General features: G+C 50.2%; 23 non-coding genes across 23 annotated transcripts; 12 read left to right on the top strand and 11 right to left on the bottom strand.

The window, feature by feature from the left end:
* Positions 1-489: 489 nt before the first annotated feature.
* Positions 490-572, bottom strand: TRNAL-CAG (transfer RNA leucine (anticodon CAG)). The gene has a single exon. It is a non-coding gene; the product is annotated as a tRNA-Leu (tRNA).
* Positions 573-1,636: 1,064 nt separating this feature from the next.
* TRNAL-CAG (transfer RNA leucine (anticodon CAG)) lies at positions 1,637-1,719 on the bottom strand. The gene has a single exon. It is a non-coding gene; the product is annotated as a tRNA-Leu (tRNA).
* Positions 1,720-1,998: 279 nt separating this feature from the next.
* On the top strand, positions 1,999-2,071 carry TRNAF-GAA (transfer RNA phenylalanine (anticodon GAA)). Its single transcript has one exon. It is a non-coding gene; the product is annotated as a tRNA-Phe (tRNA).
* Positions 2,072-3,143: 1,072 nt separating this feature from the next.
* TRNAF-GAA (transfer RNA phenylalanine (anticodon GAA)) lies at positions 3,144-3,216 on the top strand. The gene has a single exon. It is a non-coding gene; the product is annotated as a tRNA-Phe (tRNA).
* Positions 3,217-4,289: 1,073 nt separating this feature from the next.
* TRNAF-GAA (transfer RNA phenylalanine (anticodon GAA)) lies at positions 4,290-4,362 on the top strand. Its single transcript has one exon. It is a non-coding gene; the product is annotated as a tRNA-Phe (tRNA).
* A 710-nt stretch (positions 4,363-5,072) lies between these two features.
* TRNAL-CAG (transfer RNA leucine (anticodon CAG)) lies at positions 5,073-5,155 on the bottom strand. The gene has a single exon. It is a non-coding gene; the product is annotated as a tRNA-Leu (tRNA).
* Positions 5,156-5,435: 280 nt separating this feature from the next.
* Positions 5,436-5,508, top strand: TRNAF-GAA (transfer RNA phenylalanine (anticodon GAA)). The gene has a single exon. It is a non-coding gene; the product is annotated as a tRNA-Phe (tRNA).
* Positions 5,509-6,572: 1,064 nt separating this feature from the next.
* On the top strand, positions 6,573-6,645 carry TRNAF-GAA (transfer RNA phenylalanine (anticodon GAA)). Its single transcript has one exon. It is a non-coding gene; the product is annotated as a tRNA-Phe (tRNA).
* A 711-nt stretch (positions 6,646-7,356) lies between these two features.
* TRNAL-CAG (transfer RNA leucine (anticodon CAG)) lies at positions 7,357-7,439 on the bottom strand. The gene has a single exon. It is a non-coding gene; the product is annotated as a tRNA-Leu (tRNA).
* A 282-nt stretch (positions 7,440-7,721) lies between these two features.
* On the top strand, positions 7,722-7,794 carry TRNAF-GAA (transfer RNA phenylalanine (anticodon GAA)). The gene has a single exon. It is a non-coding gene; the product is annotated as a tRNA-Phe (tRNA).
* Positions 7,795-8,506: 712 nt separating this feature from the next.
* On the bottom strand, positions 8,507-8,589 carry TRNAL-CAG (transfer RNA leucine (anticodon CAG)). Its single transcript has one exon. It is a non-coding gene; the product is annotated as a tRNA-Leu (tRNA).
* A 279-nt stretch (positions 8,590-8,868) lies between these two features.
* On the top strand, positions 8,869-8,941 carry TRNAF-GAA (transfer RNA phenylalanine (anticodon GAA)). The gene has a single exon. It is a non-coding gene; the product is annotated as a tRNA-Phe (tRNA).
* A 712-nt stretch (positions 8,942-9,653) lies between these two features.
* On the bottom strand, positions 9,654-9,736 carry TRNAL-CAG (transfer RNA leucine (anticodon CAG)). Its single transcript has one exon. It is a non-coding gene; the product is annotated as a tRNA-Leu (tRNA).
* A 280-nt stretch (positions 9,737-10,016) lies between these two features.
* Positions 10,017-10,089, top strand: TRNAF-GAA (transfer RNA phenylalanine (anticodon GAA)). Its single transcript has one exon. It is a non-coding gene; the product is annotated as a tRNA-Phe (tRNA).
* A 1,072-nt stretch (positions 10,090-11,161) lies between these two features.
* Positions 11,162-11,234, top strand: TRNAF-GAA (transfer RNA phenylalanine (anticodon GAA)). The gene has a single exon. It is a non-coding gene; the product is annotated as a tRNA-Phe (tRNA).
* Positions 11,235-11,946: 712 nt separating this feature from the next.
* TRNAL-CAG (transfer RNA leucine (anticodon CAG)) lies at positions 11,947-12,029 on the bottom strand. The gene has a single exon. It is a non-coding gene; the product is annotated as a tRNA-Leu (tRNA).
* A 280-nt stretch (positions 12,030-12,309) lies between these two features.
* TRNAF-GAA (transfer RNA phenylalanine (anticodon GAA)) lies at positions 12,310-12,382 on the top strand. Its single transcript has one exon. It is a non-coding gene; the product is annotated as a tRNA-Phe (tRNA).
* A 711-nt stretch (positions 12,383-13,093) lies between these two features.
* On the bottom strand, positions 13,094-13,176 carry TRNAL-CAG (transfer RNA leucine (anticodon CAG)). Its single transcript has one exon. It is a non-coding gene; the product is annotated as a tRNA-Leu (tRNA).
* A 280-nt stretch (positions 13,177-13,456) lies between these two features.
* Positions 13,457-13,529, top strand: TRNAF-GAA (transfer RNA phenylalanine (anticodon GAA)). Its single transcript has one exon. It is a non-coding gene; the product is annotated as a tRNA-Phe (tRNA).
* A 711-nt stretch (positions 13,530-14,240) lies between these two features.
* TRNAL-CAG (transfer RNA leucine (anticodon CAG)) lies at positions 14,241-14,323 on the bottom strand. The gene has a single exon. It is a non-coding gene; the product is annotated as a tRNA-Leu (tRNA).
* Positions 14,324-15,750: 1,427 nt separating this feature from the next.
* On the top strand, positions 15,751-15,823 carry TRNAF-GAA (transfer RNA phenylalanine (anticodon GAA)). The gene has a single exon. It is a non-coding gene; the product is annotated as a tRNA-Phe (tRNA).
* Positions 15,824-16,535: 712 nt separating this feature from the next.
* Positions 16,536-16,618, bottom strand: TRNAL-CAG (transfer RNA leucine (anticodon CAG)). Its single transcript has one exon. It is a non-coding gene; the product is annotated as a tRNA-Leu (tRNA).
* A 1,063-nt stretch (positions 16,619-17,681) lies between these two features.
* TRNAL-CAG (transfer RNA leucine (anticodon CAG)) lies at positions 17,682-17,764 on the bottom strand. Its single transcript has one exon. It is a non-coding gene; the product is annotated as a tRNA-Leu (tRNA).
* Positions 17,765-18,634: the final 870 nt, after the last annotated feature.

Below are 18,634 nucleotides of genomic sequence, written 5' to 3'. Positions count from 1 at the left end.
TTCAGTCTGCCTTCACGGGTCCTTGAAATTGAAGAAATGTGTAATGCACGCAGGCACGCTGGCATCATCCATCAGACGGCAGCAGACAGGAGCAGTCACGTCTGCTGCAGTGAAAGATAAACCCCTGCCCCCATGAGGCTTCACCAGTGCGTAAAAGCGCCAGGAACATTGAGGATACAGCTCAGATGTTTGGAGTTTTTGAGAGCTTAGGCAATTTACGGCAAAGGCCAGGCGTTGCATGGCAGCGAAGAGGAATTTAAAATTCAGCTTACAGTCCATCAGAACGATGTAGGGTTTCTTGGAGGTGGTGGGATTTTAGAAGCTCTTTGAATAAGGGTTTGGTGAGCTCAGAAAAGAACACCTTGCTCTGGAGATTCCCTGAAAGAACCTGCGCTATCAAATTCTGTTTTCTACGCTCTTCTACTCGGCAACCTCCTAGAAAGGAGATAGTTAAGTAAAGAGAAAGACAAACCCCGCGCTTCAGTCCACTGTCAGAAGTGGGATTCGAACCCACGCCTCCAGAGGAGACTGCGACCTGAACGCAGCGCCTTAGACCGCTCGGCCATCCTGACAACCTGTCGGCAAGGATAGTGTACTTTTCCAAACAGAACTATTCTACTCCTTAAGCCTTAGCGGGAGAACTTCTCCAAAGGAAAAACCATGACCGTCATTGGGTGTATATTACAATCTTGTGTACTACCCAAGCAAGGGTCAGGAAGACACGTGTGACTGCCCAGCTCCATGCTTGTGGCTCCTCAGCTCTTGGTAGCTCCAGATAGTACTTTGGGAGAAGTGCTGTACTACAGTTTGTACCCCTCCCGTGGAAGGCCATTGGCCACCGGGCACTCAGGAGGCCGAAATAGCTCAGTTGGGAGAGCGTTAGACTGAAGATCTAAAGGTCCCTGGTTCGATCCGGGTTTCGGCAGGTGCTTTTTTAGGTACGCATCAACTAAAGTAATGAGATTCGTTCCCGTCTTTCCTCCAAAATGGCCTGTCCTCGGCTTGTGTGCCGTTTTACCACTCGCAGCACTGGCCTGGTTGGAGCTGAGCTGCAGTTCCAGGAGCAAACTGGTATGGTGGAAGAAAGCAGCTAACTAGCATTGCCCAGCTGGCCTAAACAATATTGCTCATGGGCACCATTCTTCAGTCTGCCTTCACCGGTCCTTGAAATTGAAGAAATGTGTAATGCACGCAGGCACGCTGGCATCATCCATCAGACGGCAGCAGACAGGAGCAGTCACGTCTGGCTGCAGTGAAAGATAAACCCCTGCCCCCATGAGGCTTCACCAGTGCGTAAAAGCGCCAGGAACATTGAGGATACAGCTCAGATGTTTGGAGTTTTGAGAGCTTAGGCAATTTACGGCAAAGGCCAGGCGTTGCATGGCAGCGAAGAGGAATTTAAAAATTCAGCTTACAGTCCATCAGAACGATGTAGGGTTTTCTTGGAGGTGGTGGGATTTTAGAAGCTCTTGAATAAGGGTTTGGTGAGGCTCAGAAAAGAACACCCTTGCTCTGGAGATTCCCTGAAAGAACCTGCGCTATCAAATTCTGTTTTTTCTACGCTCTTCTACTCGGCAACCTCCTAGAAAGGAGATAGTTAAGTAAAGAGAAAGACAAAGCCCGCGCTTCAGTCCACTGTCAGAAGTGGGATTCGAACCCACGCCTCCAGAGGAGACTGCGACCTGAACGCAGCGCCTTAGACCGCTCGGCCATCCTGACAACCTGTCGGCAAGATAGTGTACTTTTCCAAACAGAACTATTCTACTCCTTAAGCCTTAGCGGGAGAACTTCTCCAAAGGAAAACCATGACCGTCATTGGGTGTATATTACAATCTTGTGTACTACCCAAGCAAGGGTCAGGAAGACACGTGTGACTGCCCAGCTCCATGCTTGTGGCTCCTCAGCTCTTGGTAGCTCCAGATAGTACTTTGGGAGAAGTGCTGTACTACAGTTTGTACCCCTCCCGTGGAAGGCCATTGGCCACCGGGCACTCAGGAGGCCGAAATAGCTCAGTTGGGAGAGCGTTAGACTGAAGATCTAAAGGTCCCTGGTTCGATCCCGGGTTTCGGCAGGTGCTTTTTTAGGTACGCATCAACTAAAGTAATGAGATTCGTTCCCGTCTTTCCTCCAAAATGGCCTGTCCTCGGCTTGTGTGCCGTTTTACCACTCGGCAGCACTGGCCTGGTTGGAGCTGAGCTGCAGTTCCAGGAGCAAACTGGTATGGTGGAAGAAAGCAGCTAACTAGCATTGCCCAGCTGGCCTAAACAATATTGCTCATGGGCACCATTCTTCAGTCTGCCTTCACCGGTCCTTGAAATTGAAGAAATGTGTAATGCACGCAGGCACGCTGGCATCATCCATCAGACGGCAGCAGACAGGAGCAGTCACGTCTGGCTGCAGTGAAAGATAAACCCCTGCCCCATGAGGCTTCACCAGTGCGTAAAAGCGCCAGGAACATTGAGGATACAGCTCAGATGTTTGGAGTTTTGAGAGCTTAGGCAATTTACGGCAAAGGCCAGGCGTTGCATGGCAGCGAAGAGGAATTTAAAAATTCAGCCTACAGTCCATCAGAACGATGTAGGGTTTCTTGGGGTGGTGGGATTTTAGAAGCTCTTTGAATAAGGGTTTGGTGAGGCTCAGAAAAGAACACCCTTGCTCTGGAGATTCCCTGAAAGAACCTGCGCTATCAAATTCTGTTTTTCTACGCTCTTCTACTCGGCAACCTCCTAGAAAGGAGATAGTTAAGTAAAGAGAAAGACAAAGCCCGCGCTTCAGTCCACTGTCAGAAGTGGGATTCGAATCCACGCCTCCAGAGGAGACTGCGACCTGAACGCAGCGCCTTAGACCGCTCGGCCATCCTGACAACCTGTCGGCAAGGAAGTGTACTTTTCCAAACAGAACTATTCTACTCCTTAAGCCTTAGCGGGAGAACTTCTCCAAAGGAAAAACCATGACCGTCATTGGGTGTATATTACAATCTTGTGTACTACCCAAGCAAGGGTCAGGAAGACACGTGTGACTGCCCAGCTCCATGCTTGTGGCTCCTCAGCTCTTGGTAGCTCCAGATAGTACTTTGGGAGAAGTGCTGTACTACAGTTTGTACCCCTCCCGTGGAAGGCCATTGGCCACCGGGCACTCAGGAGGCCGAAATAGCTCAGTTGGGAGAGCGTTAGACTGAAGATCTAAAGGTCCCTGGTTCGATCCCGGGTTTCGGCAGGTGCTTTTTTAGGTACGCATCAACTAAAGTAATGAGATTCGTTCCCGTCTTTCCTCCAAAATGGCCTGTCCTCGGCTTGTGTGCCGTTTTACCACTCGGCAGCACTGGCCTGGTTGGAGCTGAGCTGCAGTTCCAGGAGCAAACTGGTATGGTGGAAGAAAGCAGCTAACTAGCATTGCCCAGCTGGCCTAAACAATATTGCTCATGGGCACCATTCTTCAGTCTGCCTTCACCGGTCCTTGAAATTGAAGAAATGTGTAATGCACGCAGGCACGCTGGCATCATCCATCAGACGGCAGCAGACAGGAGCAGTCACGTCTGGCTGCAGTGAAAGATAAACCCCTGCCCCCATGAGGCTTCACCAGTGCGTAAAAGCGCCAGGAACATTGAGGATACAGCTCAGATGTTTGGAGTTTTGAGAGCTTAGGCAATTTACGGCAAAGGCCAGGCGTTGCATGGCAGCGAAGAGGAATTTAAAAATTCAGCTTACAGTCCATCAGAACGATGTAGGGTTTCTTGGAGGTGGTGGGATTTTAGAAGCTCTTTGAATAAGGGTTTGGTGAGGCTCAGAAAAGAACACCCTTGCTCTGGAGATTCCCTGAAAGAACCTGCGCTATCAAATTCTGTTTTTCTACGCTCTTCTACTCGGCAACCTCCTAGAAAGGAGATAGTTAAGTAAAGAGAAAGACAAAGCCCGCGCTTCAGTCCACTGTCAGAAGTGGGATTCGAACCACGCCTCCAGAGGAGACTGCGACCTGAACGCAGCGCCTTAGACCGCTCGGCCATCCTGACAACCTGTCGGCAAGGTAGTGTACTTTTCCAAACAGAACTATTCTACTCCTTAAGCCTTAGCGGGAGAACTTCTCCAAAGGAAAAACCATGACCGTCATTGGGTGTATATTACAATCTTGTGTACTACCCAAGCAAGGGTCAGGAAGACACGTGTGACTGCCCAGCTCCATGCTTGTGGCTCCTCAGCTCTTGGTAGCTCCAGATAGTACTTTGGGAGAAGTGCTGTACTACAGTTTGTACCCCTCCCGTGGAAGGCCATTGGCCACCGGGCACTCAGGAGGCCGAAATAGCTCAGTTGGGAGAGCGTTAGACTGAAGATCTAAAGGTCCCTGGTTCGATCCCGGGTTTCGGCAGGTGCTTTTTTAGGTACGCATCAACTAAGTAATGAGATTCGTTCCCGTCTTTCCTCCAAAATGGCCTGTCCTCGGCTTGTGTGCCGTTTTACCACTCGGCAGCACTGGCCTGGTTGGAGCTGAGCTGCAGTTCCAGGAGCAAACTGGTATGGTGGAAGAAAGCAGCTAACTAGCATTGCCCAGCTGGCCTAAACAATATTGCTCATGGGCACCATTCTTCAGTCTGCCTTCACCGGTCCTTGAAATTGAAGAAATGTGTAATGCACGCAGGCACGCTGGCATCATCCATCAGACGGCAGCAGACAGGAGCAGTCACGTCTGGCTGCAGTGAAAGATAAACCCCTGCCCCCATGAGGCTTCACCAGTGCGTAAAAGCGCCAGGAACATTGAGGATACAGCTCAGATGTTTGGAGTTTTGAGAGCTTAGGCAATTTACGGCAAAGGCCAGGCGTTGCATGGCAGCGAAGAGGAATTTAAAAATTCAGCTTACAGTCCATCAGAACGATGTAGGGTTTCTTGGAGGTGGTGGGATTTTAGAAGCTCTTTGAATAAGGGTTTGGTGAGGCTCAGAAAACAACACCCTTGCTCTGGAGATTCCCTGAAAGAACCTGCGCTATCAAATTCTGTTTTTCTACGCTCTTCTACTCGGCAACCTCCTAGAAAGGAGATAGTTAAGTAAAGAGAAAGACAAAGCCCGCGCTTCAGTCCACTGTCAGAAGTGGGATTCGAACCCACGCCTCCAGAGGAGACTGCGACCTGAACGCAGCGCCTTAGACCGCTCGGCCATCCTGACAACCTGTCGGCAAGGTAGTGTACTTTTCCAAACAGAACTATTCTACTCCTTAAGCCTTAGCGGGAGAACTTCTCCAAAGGAAAAACCATGACCGTCATTGGGTGTATATTACAATCTTGTGTACTACCCAAGCAAGGGTCAGGAAGACACGTGTGACTGCCCAGCTCCATGCTTGTGGCTCCTCAGCTCTTGGTAGCTCCAGATAGTACTTTGGGAGAAGTGCTGTACTACAGTTTGTACCCCTCCCGTGGAAGGCCATTGGCCACCGGGCACTCAGGAGGCCGAAATAGCTCAGTTGGGAGAGCGTTAGACTGAAGATCTAAAGGTCCCTGGTTCGATCCCGGGTTTCGGCAGGTGCTTTTTTAGGTACGCATCAACTAAAGTAATGAGATTTCGTTCCCGTCTTTCCTCCAAAATGGCCTGTCCTCGGCTTGTGTGCCGTTTTACCACTCGGCAGCACTGGCCTGGTTGGAGCTGAGCTGCAGTTCCAGGAGCAAACTGGTATGGTGGAAGAAAGCAGCTAACTAGCATTGCCCAGCTGGCCTAAACAATATTGCTCATGGGCACCATTCTTCAGTCTGCCTTCACCGGTCCTTGAAATTGAAGAAATGTGTAATGCACGCAGGCACGCTGGCATCATCCATCAGACGGCAGCAGACAGGGAGCAGTCACGTCTGGCTGCAGTGAAAGATAAACCCCTGCCCCATGAGGCTTCACCAGTGCGTAAAAGCGCCAGGAACATTGAGGATACAGCTCAGATGTTTGGAGTTTTGAGAGCTTAGGCAATTTACGGCAAAGGCCAGGCGTTGCATGGCAGCTAAGAGGAATTTAAAAATTCAGCTTACAGTCCATCAGAACGATGTAGGGTTTCTTGGAGGTGGTGGGATTTTAGAAGCTCTTTGAAAAAGGGTTTGGTGAGGCTCAGAAAAGAACACCCTTGCTCTGGAGATTCCCTGAAAGAACCTGCGCTATCAAATTCTGTTTTTCTACGCTCTTCTACTCGGCAACCTCCTAGAAAGGAGATAGTTAAGTAAAGAGAAAGACAAAGCCCGCGCTTCAGTCCCAGGATTCGAACCCACGCCTCCAGAGGAGACTGCGACCTCAACGCAGCGCCTTAGACCGCTCGGCCATCCTGACAACCTGTCGGCAAGGTAGTGTACTTTTCCAAACAGAACTATTCTACTCCTTAAGCCTTAGCGGGAGAACTTCTCCAAAGGAAAAACCATGACCGTCATTGGGTGTATATTACAATCTTGTGTACTACCCAAGCAAGGGTCAGGAAGACACGTGTGACTGCCCAGCTCCATGCTTGTGGCTCCTCAGCTCTTGGTAGCTCCAGATAGTACTTTGGGAGAAGTGCTGTACTACAGTTTGTACCCCTCCCGTGGAAGGCCATTGGCCACCGGGCACTCAGGAGGCCGAAATAGCTCAGTTGGGAGAGCGTTAGACTGAAGATCTAAAGGTCCCTGGTTCGATCCCGGGTTTCGGCAGGTGCTTTTTTAGGTACGCATCAACTAAAGTAATGAGATTCGTTCCCGTCTTTCCTCCAAAATGGCCTGTCCTCGGCTTGTGTGCCGTTTTACCACTCGGCAGCACTGGCCTGGTTGGAGCTGAGCTGCAGTTCCAGGAGCAAACTGGTATGGTGGAAGAAAGCAGCTAACTAGCATTGCCCAGCTGGCCTAAACAATATTGCTCATGGGCACCATTCTTCAGTCTGCCTTCACCGGTCCTTGAAATTGAAGAAATGTGTAATGCACGCAGGCACGCTGGCATCATCCATCAGACGGCAGCAGACAGGAGCAGTCACGTCTGGCTGCAGTGAAAGATAAACCCCTGCCCCATGAGGCTTCACCAGTGCGTAAAAGCGCCAGGAACATTGAGGATACAGCTCAGATGTTTGGAGTTTTGAGAGCTTAGGCAATTTACGGCAAAGGCCAGGCGTTGCATGGCAGCGAAGAGGAATTTAAAATTCAGCTTACAGTCCATCAGAACGATGTAGGGTTTTCTTGGAGGTGGTGGGATTTTAGAAGCTCTTTGAATAAGGGTTTGGTGAGGCTCAGAAAAGAACACCCTTGCTCTGGAGATTCCCTGAAAGAACCTGCGCTATCAAATTCTGTTTTTCTACGCTCTTCTACTCGGCAACCTCCTAGAAAGGAGATAGTTAAGTAAAGAGAAAGACAAAGCCCGCGCTTCAGTAACACTGTCAGAAGTGGGATTCGAACCCACGCCTCCAGAGGAGACTGCGACCTGAACGCAGCGCCTTAGACCGCTCGGCCATCCTGACAACCTGTCGGCAAGGTAGTGTACTTTTCCAAACAGAACTATTCTACTCCTTAAGCCTTAGCGGGAGAACCTTCTCCAAAGGAAAAACCATGACCGTCATTGGGTGTATATTACAATCTTGTGTACTACCCAAGCAAGGGTCAGGAAGACACGTGTGACTGCCCAGCTCCATGCTTGTGGCTCCTCAGCTCTTGGTAGCTCCAGATAGTACTTTGGGAGAAGTGCTGTACTACAGTTTGTACCCCTCCCGTGGAAGGCCATTGGCCACCGGTGCACTCAGGAGGCCGAAATAGCTCAGTTGGGAGAGCGTTAGACTGAAGATCTAAAGGTCCCTGGTTCGATCCCGGGTTTCGGCAGGTGCTTTTTTAGGTACGCATCAACTAAAGTAATGAGATTCGTTCCCGTCTTTCCTCCAAAATGGCCTGTCCTCGGCTTGTGTGCCGTTTTACCACTCGGCAGCACTGGCCTGGTTGGAGCTGAGCTGCAGTTCCAGGAGCAAACTGGTATGGTGGAAGAAAGCAGCTAACTAGCATTGCCCAGCTGGCCTAAACAATATTGCTCATGGGCACCATTCTTCAGTCTGCCTTCACCGGTCCTTGAAATTGAAGAAATGTGTAATGCACGCAGGCACGCTGGCATCATCCATCAGACGGCAGCAGACAGGAGCAGTCACGTCTGGCTGCAGTGAAAGATAAACCCCTGCCCCCATGAGGCTTCACCAGTGCGTAAAAGCGCCAGGAACATTGAGGATACAGCTCAGATGTTTGGAGTTTTGAGAGCTTAGGCAATTTACGGCAAAGGCCAGGCGTTGCATGGCAGCGAAGAGGAATTTAAAAATTCAGCTTACAGTCCATCAGAACGATGTAGGGTTTCTTGGAGGTGGTGGGATTTTAGAAGCTCTTTGAATAAGGGTTTGGTGAGGCTCAGAAAAGAACCACCCTTGCTCTGGAGATTCCCTGAAAGAACCTGCGCTATCAAATTCTGTTTTTCTACGCTCTTCTACTCGGCAACCTCCTAGAAAGGAGATAGTTAAGTAAAGAGAAAGACAAAGCCCGCGCTTCAGTCCACTGTCAGAAGTGGGATTCGAACCCACGCCTCCAGAGGAGACTGCGACCTGAACGCAGCGCCTTAGACCGCTCGGCCATCCTGACAACCTGTCGGCAAGGTAGTGTACTTTTCCAAACAGAACTATTCTACTCCTTAAGCCTTAGCGGGAGAACTTCTCCAAAGGAAAAACCATGACCGTCATTGGGTGTATATTACAATCTTGTGTACTACCCAAGCAAGGGTCAGGAAGACACGTGTGACTGCCCAGCTCCATGCTTGTGGCTCCTCAGCTCTTGGTAGCTCCAGATAGTACTTTGGGAGAAGTGCTGTACTACAGTTTGTACCCTCCCGTGGAAGGCCATTGGCCACCGGGCACTCAGGAGGCCGAAATAGCTCAGTTGGGAGAGCGTTAGACTGAAGATCTAAAGGTCCCTGGTTCGATCCCGGGTTTCGGCAGGTGCTTTTTTAGGTACGCATCAACTAAAGTAATGAGATTCGTTCCCGTCTTTCCTCCAAAATGGCCTGTCCTCGGCTTGTGTGCCGTTTTACCACTCGGCAGCACTGGCCTGGTTGGAGCTGAGCTGCAGTTCCAGGAGCAAACTGGTATGGTGGAAGAAAGCAGCTAACTAGCATTGCCCAGCTGGCCTAAACAATATTGCTCATGGGCACCATTCTTCAGTCTGCCTTCACCGGTCCTTGAAATTGAAGAAATGTGTAATGCACGCAGGCACGCTGGCATCATCCATCAGACGGCAGCAGACAGGAGCAGTCACGTCTGGCTGCAGTGAAAGATAAACCCCTGCCCCCATGAGGCTTCACCAGTGCGTAAAAGCGCCAGGAACATTGAGGATACAGCTCAGATGTTTGGAGTTTTGAGAGCTTAGGCAATTTACGGCAAAGGCCAGGCGTTGCATGGCAGCGAAGAGGAATTTAAAAATTCAGCTTACAGTCCATCAGAACGATGTAGGGTTTTCTTGGAGGTGGTGGGATTTTAGAAGCTCTTTGAATAAGGGTTTGGTGAGGCTCAGAAAAGAACACCCTTGCTCTGGAGATTCCCTGAAAGAACCTGCGCTATCAAATTCTGTTTTTCTACGCTCTTCTACTCGGCAACCTCCTAGAAAGGAGATAGTTAAGTAAAGAGAAAGACAAAGCCCGTGCTTCAGTCCACTGTCAGAAGTGGGATTCGAACCCACGCCTCCAGAGGAGACTGCGACCTGAACGCAGCGCCTTAGACCGCTCGGCCATCCTGACAACCTGTCGGCAAGGTAGTGTACTTTTCCAAACAGAACTATTCTACTCCTTAAGCCTTAGCGGGAGAACTTCTCCAAAGGAAAAACCATGACCGTCATTGGGTGTATATTACAATCTTGTGTACTACCCAAGCAAGGGTCAGGAAGACACGTGTGACTGCCCAGCTCCATGCTTGTGGCTCCTCAGCTCTTGGTAGCTCCAGATAGTACTTTGGGAGAAGTGCTGTACTACAGTTTGTACCCCTCCCGTGGAAGGCCATTGGCCACCGGGCACTCAGGAGGCCGAAATAGCTCAGTTGGGAGAGCGTTAGACTGAAGATCTAAAGGTCCCTGGTTCGATCCCGGGTTTCGGCAGGTGCTTTTTTAGGTACGCATCAACTAAGTAATGAGATTCGTTCCCGTCTTTCCTCCAAAATGGCCTGTCCTCGGCTTGTGTGCCGTTTTACCACTCGGCAGCACTGGCCTGGTTGGAGCTGAGCTGCAGTTCCAGGAGCAAACTGGTATGGTGGAAGAAAGCAGCTAACTAGCATTGCCCAGCTGGCCTAAACAATATTGCTCATGGGCACCATTCTTCAGTCTGCCTTCACCGGTCCTTGAAATTGAAGAAATGTGTAATGCACGCAGGCACGCTGGCATCATCCATCAGACGGCAGCAGACAGGAGCAGTCACGTCTGGCTGCAGTGAAAGATAAACCCCTGCCCCCATGAGGCTTCACCAGTGCGTAAAAGCGCCAGGAACATTGAGGATACAGCTCAGATGTTTGGAGTTTTGAGAGCTTAGGCAATTTACGGCAAAGGCCAGGCGTTGCATGGCAGCGAAGAGGAATTTAAAAATTCAGCTTACAGTCCATCAGAACGATGTAGGGTTTCTTGGGGTGGTGGGATTTTAGAAGCTCTTTGAATAAGGGTTTGGTGAGGCTCAGAAAAGAACACCCTTGCTCTGGAGATTCCCTGAAAGAACCTGCGCTATCAAATTCTGTTTTTCTACGCTCTTCTACTCGGCAACCTCCTAGAAAGGAGATAGTTAAGTAAAGAGAAAGACAAAGCCCGCGCTTCAGTCCACTGTCAGAAGTGGGATTCGAACCCACGCCTCCAGAGGAGACAGCGACCTGAACGCAGCGCCTTAGACCGCTCGGCCATCCTGACAACCTGTCGGCAAGCTAGTGTACTTTTCCAAACAGAACTATTCTACTCCTTAAGCCTTAGCGGGAGAACTTCTCCAAAGGAAAAACCATGACCGTCATTGGGTGTATATTACAATCTTGTGTACTACCCAAGCAAGGGTCAGGAAGACACGTGTGACTGCCCAGCTCCATGCTTGTGGCTCCTCAGCTCTTGGTAGCTCCAGATAGTACTTTGGGAGAAGTGCTGTACTACAGTTTGTACCCCTCCCGTGGAAGGCCATTGGCCACCGGGCACTCAGGAGGCCGAAATAGCTCAGTTGGGAGAGCGTTAGACTGAAGATCTAAAGGTCCCTGGTTCGATCCCGGGTTTCGGCAGGTGCTTTTTTAGGTACGCATCAACTAAAGTAATGAGATTCGTTCCCGTCTTTCCTCCAAAATGGCCTGTCCTCGGCTTGTGTGCCGTTTTACCACTCGGCAGCACTGGCCTGGTTGGAGCTGAGCTGCAGTTCCAGGAGCAAACTGGTATGGTGGAAGAAAGCAGCTAACTAGCATTGCCCAGCTGGCCTAAACAATATTGCTCATGGGCACCATTCTTCAGTCTGCCTTCACCGGTCCTTGAAATTGAAGAAATGTGTAATGCACGCAGGCACGCTGGCATCATCCATCAGACGGCAGCAGACAGGAGCAGTCACGTCTGGCTGCAGTGAAAGATAAACCCCCTGCCCCCATGAGGCTTCACCAGTGCGTAAAAGCGCCAGGAACATTGAGGATACAGCTCAGATGTTTGGAGTTTTGAGAGCTTAGGCAATTTACGGCAAAGGCCAGGCGTTGCATGGCAGCTAAGAGGAATTTAAAAATTCAGCTTACAGTCCATCAGAACGATGTAGGGTTTCTTGGAGGTGGTGGGATTTTAGAAGCTCTTTGAATAAGGGTTTGGTGAGGCTCAGAAAAGAACACCCTTGCTCTGGAGATTCCCTGAAAGAACCTGCGCTATCAAATTCTGTTTTTCTACGCTCTTCTACTCGGCAACCTCCTAGAAAGGAGATAGTTAAGTAAAGAGAAAGACAAAGCCCGCGCTTCAGTCCACTGTCAGAAGTGGGATTCGAACCCACGCCTCCAGAGGAGACTGCGACCTGAACGCAGCGCCTTAGACCGCTCGGCCATCCTGACAACCTGTCGGCAAGGTAGTGTACTTTTCCAAACAGAACTATTCTACTCCTTAAGCCTTAGCGGGAGAACTTCTCCAAAGGAAAAACCATGACCGTCATTGGGTGTATATTACAATCTTGTGTACTACCCAAGCAAGGGTCAGGAAGACACGTGTGACTGCCCAGCTCCATGCTTGTGGCTCCTCAGCTCTTGGTAGCTCCAGATAGTACTTTGGGAGAAGTGCTGTACTACAGTTTGTACCCCTCCCGTGGAAGGCCATTGGCCACCGGGCACTCAGGAGGCCGAAATAGCTCAGTTGGGAGAGCGTTAGACTGAAGATCTAAAGGTCCCTGGTTCGATCCCGGGTTTCGGCAGGTGCTTTTTTAGGTACGCATCAACTAAAGTAATGAGATTCGTTCCCGTCTTTCCTCCAAAATGGCCTGTCCTCGGCTTGTGTGCCGTTTTACCACTCGGCAGCACTGGCCTGGTTGGAGCTGAGCTGCAGTTCCAGGAGCAAACTGGTATGGTGGAAGAAAGCAGCTAACTAGCATTGCCCAGCTGGCCTAAACAATATTGCTCATGGGCACCATTCTTCAGTCTGCCTTCACCGGTCCTTGAAATTGAAGAAATGTGTAATGCACGCAGGCACGCTGGCATCATCCATCAGACGGCAGCAGACAGGAGCAGTCACGTCTGGCTGCAGTGAAAGATAAACCCCTGCCCCCATGAGGCTTCACCAGTGCGTAAAAGCGCCAGGAACATTGAGGATACAGCTCAGATGTTTGGAGTTTTGAGAGCTTAGGCAATTTACGGCAAAGGCCAGGCGTTGCATGGCAGCGAAGAGGAATTTAAAAATTCAGCTTACAGTCCATCAGAACGATGTAGGGTTTCTTGGAGGTGGTGGGATTTTAGAAGCTCTTTGAATAAGGGTTTGGTGAGGCTCAGAAAAGAAGACCCTTGCTCTGGAGATTCCCTGAAAGAACCTGCGCTATCAAATTCTGTTTTTCTACGCTCTTCTACTCGGCAACCTCCTAGAAAGGAGATAGTTAAGTAAAGAGAAAGACAAAGCCCGCGCTTCAGTACACTGTCAGAAGTGGGATTCGAACCCACGCCTCCAGAGGAGACTGCGACCTGAACGCAGCGCCTTAGACCGCTCGGCCATCCTGACATGCTGTCGGCAAGTAGTGTACTTTTCCAAACAGAACTATTCTACTCCTTAAGCCTTAGCGGGAGAACTTCTCCAAAGGAAAAAACCATGACCGTCATTGGGTGTATATTACAATCTTGTGTACTACCCAAGCAAGGGTCAGGAAGACACGTGTGACTGCCCAGCTCCATGCTTGTGGCTCCTCAGCTCTTGGTAGCTCCAGATAGTACTTTGGGAGAAGTGCTGTACTACAGTTTGTACCCCTCCCGTGGAAGGCCATTGGCCACCGGGCACTCAGGAGGCCGAAATAGCTCAGTTGGGAGAGCGTTAGACTGAAGATCTAAAGGTCCCTGGTTCGATCCCGGGTTTCGGCAGGTGCTTTTTTAGGTACGCATCAACTAAAGTAATGAGATTCGTTCCCGTCTTTCCTCCAAAATGGCCTGTCCTCGGCTTGTGTGCCGTTTTACCACTCGGCAGCACTGGCCTGGTTGGAGCTGAGCTGCAGTTCCAGGAGCAAACTGGTATGGTGGAAGAAAGCAGCTAACTAGCATTGCCCAGCTGGCCTAAACAATATTGCTCATGGGCACCATTCTTCAGTCTGCCTTCACCGGTCCTTGAAATTGAAGAAATGTGTAATGCACGCAGGCACGCTGGCATCATCCATCAGACGGCAGCAGACAGGAGCAGTCACGTCTGGCTGCAGTGAAAGATAAACCCCTGCCCCCATGAGGCTTCACCAGTGCGTAAAAGCGCCAGGAACATTGAGGATACAGCTCAGATGTTTGGAGTTTTGAGAGCTTAGGCAATTTACGGCAAAGGCCAGGCGTTGCATGGCAGCGAAGAGGAATTTAAAAATTCAGCTTACAGTCCATCAGAACGATGTAGGGTTTCTTGGAGGTGGTGGGATTTTAGAAGCTCTTTGAATAAGGGTTTGGTGAGGCTCAGAAAAGAACACCCTTGCTCTGGAGATTCCCTGAAAGAACCTGCGCTATCAAATTCTGTTTTTCTACGCTCTTCTACTCGGCAACCTCCTAGAAAGGAGATAGTTAAGTAAAGAGAAAGACAAAGCCCGCGCTTCAGTCCACTGTCAGAAGTGGGATTCGAACCCACGCCTCCAGAGGAGACTGCGACCTGAACGCAGCGCCTTAGACCGCTCGGCCATCCTGACAACCTGTCGGCAAGGTAGTGTACTTTTCCAAACAGAACTATTCTACTCCTTAAGCCTTAGCGGGAGAACTTCTCCAAAGGAAAAACCATGACCGTCATTGGGTGTATATTACAATCTTGTGTACTACCCAAGCAAGGGTCAGGAAGACACGTGTGACTGCCCAGCTCCATGCTTGTGGCTCCTCAGCTCTTGGTAGCTCCAGATAGTACTTTGGGAGAAGTGCTGTACTACAGTTTGTACCCTCCCGTGGAAGGCCATTGGCCACCGGGCACTCAGGAGGCCGAAATAGCTCAGTTGGGAGAGCGTTAGACTGAAGATCTAAAGGTCCCTGGTTCGATTCCCGGGTTTCGGCAGGTGCTTTTTTAGGTACGCATCAACTAAAGTAATGAGATTCGTTCCCGTCTTTCCTCCAAAATGGCCTGTCCTCGGCTTGTGTGCCGTTTACCACTCGGCAGCACTGGCCTGGTTGGAGCTGAGCTGCAGTTCCAGGAGCAAACTGGTATGGTGGAAGAAAGCAGCTAACTAGCATTGCCCAGCTGGCCTAAACAATATTGCTCATGGGCACCATTCTTCAGTCTGCCTTCACCGGTCCTTGAAATTGAAGAAATGTGTAATGCACGCAGGCACGCTGGCATCATCCATCAGACGGCAGCAGACAGGAGCAGTCACGTCTGGCTGCAGTGAAAGATAAACCCCTGCCCCCATGAGGCTTCACCAGTGCGTAAAAAGCGCCAGGAACATTGAGGATACAGCTCAGATGTTTGGAGTTTTGAGAGCTTAGGCAATTTACGGCAAAGGCCAGGCGTTGCATGGCAGCGAAGAGGAATTTAAAAATTCAGCTTACAGTCCATCAGAACGATGTAGGGTTTCTTGGAGGTGGTGGGATTTTAGAAGCTCTTTGAATAAGGGTTTGGTGAGGCTCAGAAAAGAAGACCCTTGCTCTGGAGATTCCCTGAAAGAACCTGCGCTATCAAATTCTGTTTTTCTACGCTCTTCTACTCGGCAACCTCCTAGAAAGGAGATAGTTAAGTAAAGAGAAAGACAAAGCCCGCGCTTCAGTCCTCTGTCAGAAGCGGGATTCGAACCCACGCCTCCAGAGGAGACTGCGACCTGAACGCAGCGCCTTAGACCGCTCGGCCATCCTGACAACCTGTCGGCAAGGTAGTGTACTTTTCCAAACAGAACTATTCTACTCCTTAAGCCTTAGCGGGAGAACTTCTCCAAAGGAAAAACCATGACCGTCATTGGGTGTATATTACAATCTTGTGTACTACCCAAGCAAGGGTCAGGAAGACACGTGTGACTGCCCAGCTCCATGCTTGTGGCTCCTCAGCTCTTGGTAGCTCCAGATAGTACTTTGGGAGAAGTGCTGTACTACAGTTTGTACCCCTCCCGTGGAAGGCCATTGGCCACCGGGCACTCAGGAGGCCGAAATAGCTCAGTTGGGAGAGCGTTAGACTGAAGATCTAAAGGTCCCTGGTTCGATTCCGGGTTTCGGCAGGTGCTTTTTTAGGTACGCATCCACTAAAGTAATGAGATTCGTTCCCGTCTTTCCTCCAAAATGGCCTGTCCTCGGCTTGTGTGCCGTTTTACCACTCGGCAGCACTGGCCTGGTTGGAGCTGAGCTGCAGTTCCAGGAGCAAACTGGTATGGTGGAAGAAAGCAGCTAACTAGCATTGCCCAGCTGGCCTAAACAATATTGCTCATGGGCACCAGTCTTCAGTCTGCCTTCACCGGTCCTTGAAATTGAAGAAATGTGTAATGCACGCAGGCACGCTGGCATCATCCATCAGACGGCAGCAGACAGGAGCAGTCACGTCTGGCTGCAGTGAAAGATAAACCCCTGCCCCCATGAGGCTTCACCAGTGCGTAAAAGCGCCAGGAACATTGAGGATACAGCTCAGATGTTTGGAGTTTTGAGAGCTTAGGCAATTTACGGCAAAGGCCAGGCGTTGCATGGCAGCGAAGAGGAATTTAAAAATTCAGCTTACAGTCCATCAGAACGATGTTGGGTTTCTTGGAGGTGGTGGGATTTTAGAACGCTCTTTGAATAAGGGTTTGGTGAGGCTCAGAAAAGAAGACCCTTGCTCTGGAGATTCCCTGAAAGAACCTGCGCTATCAAATTCTGTTTTTCTACGCTCTTCTACTCGGCAACCTCCTAGAAAGGAGATAGTTAAGTAAAGAGAAAGACAAAGCCCGCGCTTCAGTCCACTGTCAGAAGTGGGATTCGAACCCACGCCTCCAGAGGAGACTGCGACCTGAACGCAGCGCCTTAGACCGCTCGGCCATCCTGACAACCTGTCGGCAAGGTAGTGTACTTTTCCAAACAGAACTATTCTACTCCTTAAGCCTTAGCGGGAGAACTTCTCCAAAGGAAAAACCATGACCGTCATTGGGTGTATATTACAATCTTGTGTACTACCCAAGCAAGGGTCAGGAAGACACGTGTGACTGCCCAGCTCCATGCTTGTGGCTCCTCAGCTCTTGGTAGCTCCAGATAGTACTTTGGGAGAAGTGCTGTACTACAGTTTGTACCCCTCCCGTGGAAGGCCATTGGCCACCGGGCACTCAGGAGGCCGAAATAGCTCAGTTGGGAGAGCGTTAGACTGAAGATCTAAAGGTCCCTGGATCGATCCCGGGTTTCGGCAGGTGCTTTTTTAGGTACGCATCAACTAAAGTAATGAGATTCGTTCCCGTCTTTCCTCCAAAATGGCCTGTCCTCGGCTTGTGTGCCGTTTTACCACTCGGCAGCACTGGCCTGGTTGGAGCTGAGCTGCAGTTCCAGGAGCAAACTGGTATGGTGGAAGAAAGCAGCTAACTAGCATTGCCCAGCTGGCCTAAACAATATTGCTCATGGGCACCATTCTTCAGTCTGCCTTCACCGGTCCTTGAAATTGAAGAAATGTGTAATGCACGCAGGCACGCTGGCATCATCCATCAGACGGCAGCAGACAGGAGCAGTCACGTCTGGCTGCAGTGAAAGATAAACCCCTGCCCCCATGAGGCTTCACCAGTGCGTAAAAGCGCCAGGAACATTGAGGATACAGCTCAGATGTTTGGAGTTTTGAGAGCTTAGGCAATTTACGGCAAAGGCCAGGCGTTGCATGGCAGCGAAGAGGAATTTAAAAATTCAGCTTACAGTCCATCAGAACGATGTAGGGTTTCTTGGAGGTGGTGGGATTTTAGAAGCTCTTTGAATAAGGGTTTGGTGAGGCTCAGAAAGAACACCCTTGCTCTGGAGATTCCCTGAAAGAACCTGCGCTATCAAATTCTGTTTTTCTACGCTCTTCTACTCGGCAACCTCCTAGAAAGGAGATAGTTAAGTAAAGAGAAAGACAAAGCCCGCGCTTCAGTCCACTGTCAGAAGTGGGATTCGAACCCACGCCTCCAGAGGAGACTGCGACCTGAACGCAGCGCCTTAGACCGCTCGGCCATCCTGACATGCTGTCGGCAAAGTAGTGTACTTTTCCAAACAGAACTATTCTACTCCTTAAGCCTTAGCGGGAGAACTTCTCCAAAGGAAAAACCATGACCGTCATTGGGTGTATATTACAATCTTGTGTACTACCCAAGCAAGGGTCAGGAAGACACGTGTGACTGCCCAGCTCCATGCTTGTGGCTCCTCAGCTCTTGGTAGCTCCAGATAGTACTTTGGGAGAAGTGCTGTACTACAGTTTGTACCCCTCCCGTGGAAGGCCATTGGCCACCGTGCACTCAGGAGGCCGAAATAGCTCGGTTGGGAGAGCGTTAGACTGAAGATCTAAAGGTCCCTGGTTCGATCCCGGGTTTCGGCAGGTGCTTTTTTTAGGTACGCATCAACTAAAGTAATGAGATTCGTTCCCGTCTTTCCTCCAAAATGGCCTGTCCTCGGCTTGTGTGCCGTTTTACCACTTGGCAGCACTGGCCTGGTTGGAGCTGAGCTGCAGTTCCAGGAGCAAACTGGTATGGTGGAAGAAAGCAGCTAACTAGCATTGCCCAGCTGGCCTAAACAATATTGCTCATGGGCACCATTCTTCAGTCTGCCTTCACCGGTCCTTGAAATTGAAGAAATGTGTAATGCACGCAGGCACGCTGGCATCATCCATCAGACGGCAGCAGACAGGAGCAGTCACGTCTGGCTGCAGTGAAAGATAAACCCCTGCCCCCATGAGGCTTCACCAGTGCGTAAAAGCGCCAGGAACATTGAGGATACAGCTCAGATGTTTGGAGTTTTGAGAGCTTAGGCAATTTACGGCAAAGGCCAGGCGTTGCATGGCAGCGAAGAGGAATTTAAAAATTCAGCTTACAGTCCATCAGAACGATGTAGGGTTT

This window comes from Dendropsophus ebraccatus, chromosome 4 (assembly GCF_027789765.1).
Source record: "Dendropsophus ebraccatus isolate aDenEbr1 chromosome 4, aDenEbr1.pat, whole genome shotgun sequence".
In the NCBI taxonomy this organism is placed as follows: domain Eukaryota; kingdom Metazoa; phylum Chordata; class Amphibia; order Anura; family Hylidae; genus Dendropsophus; species Dendropsophus ebraccatus.
Note: the sequence above shows the minus strand (reverse complement) of the source record. Positions and strands in the feature narration are given on the sequence as shown.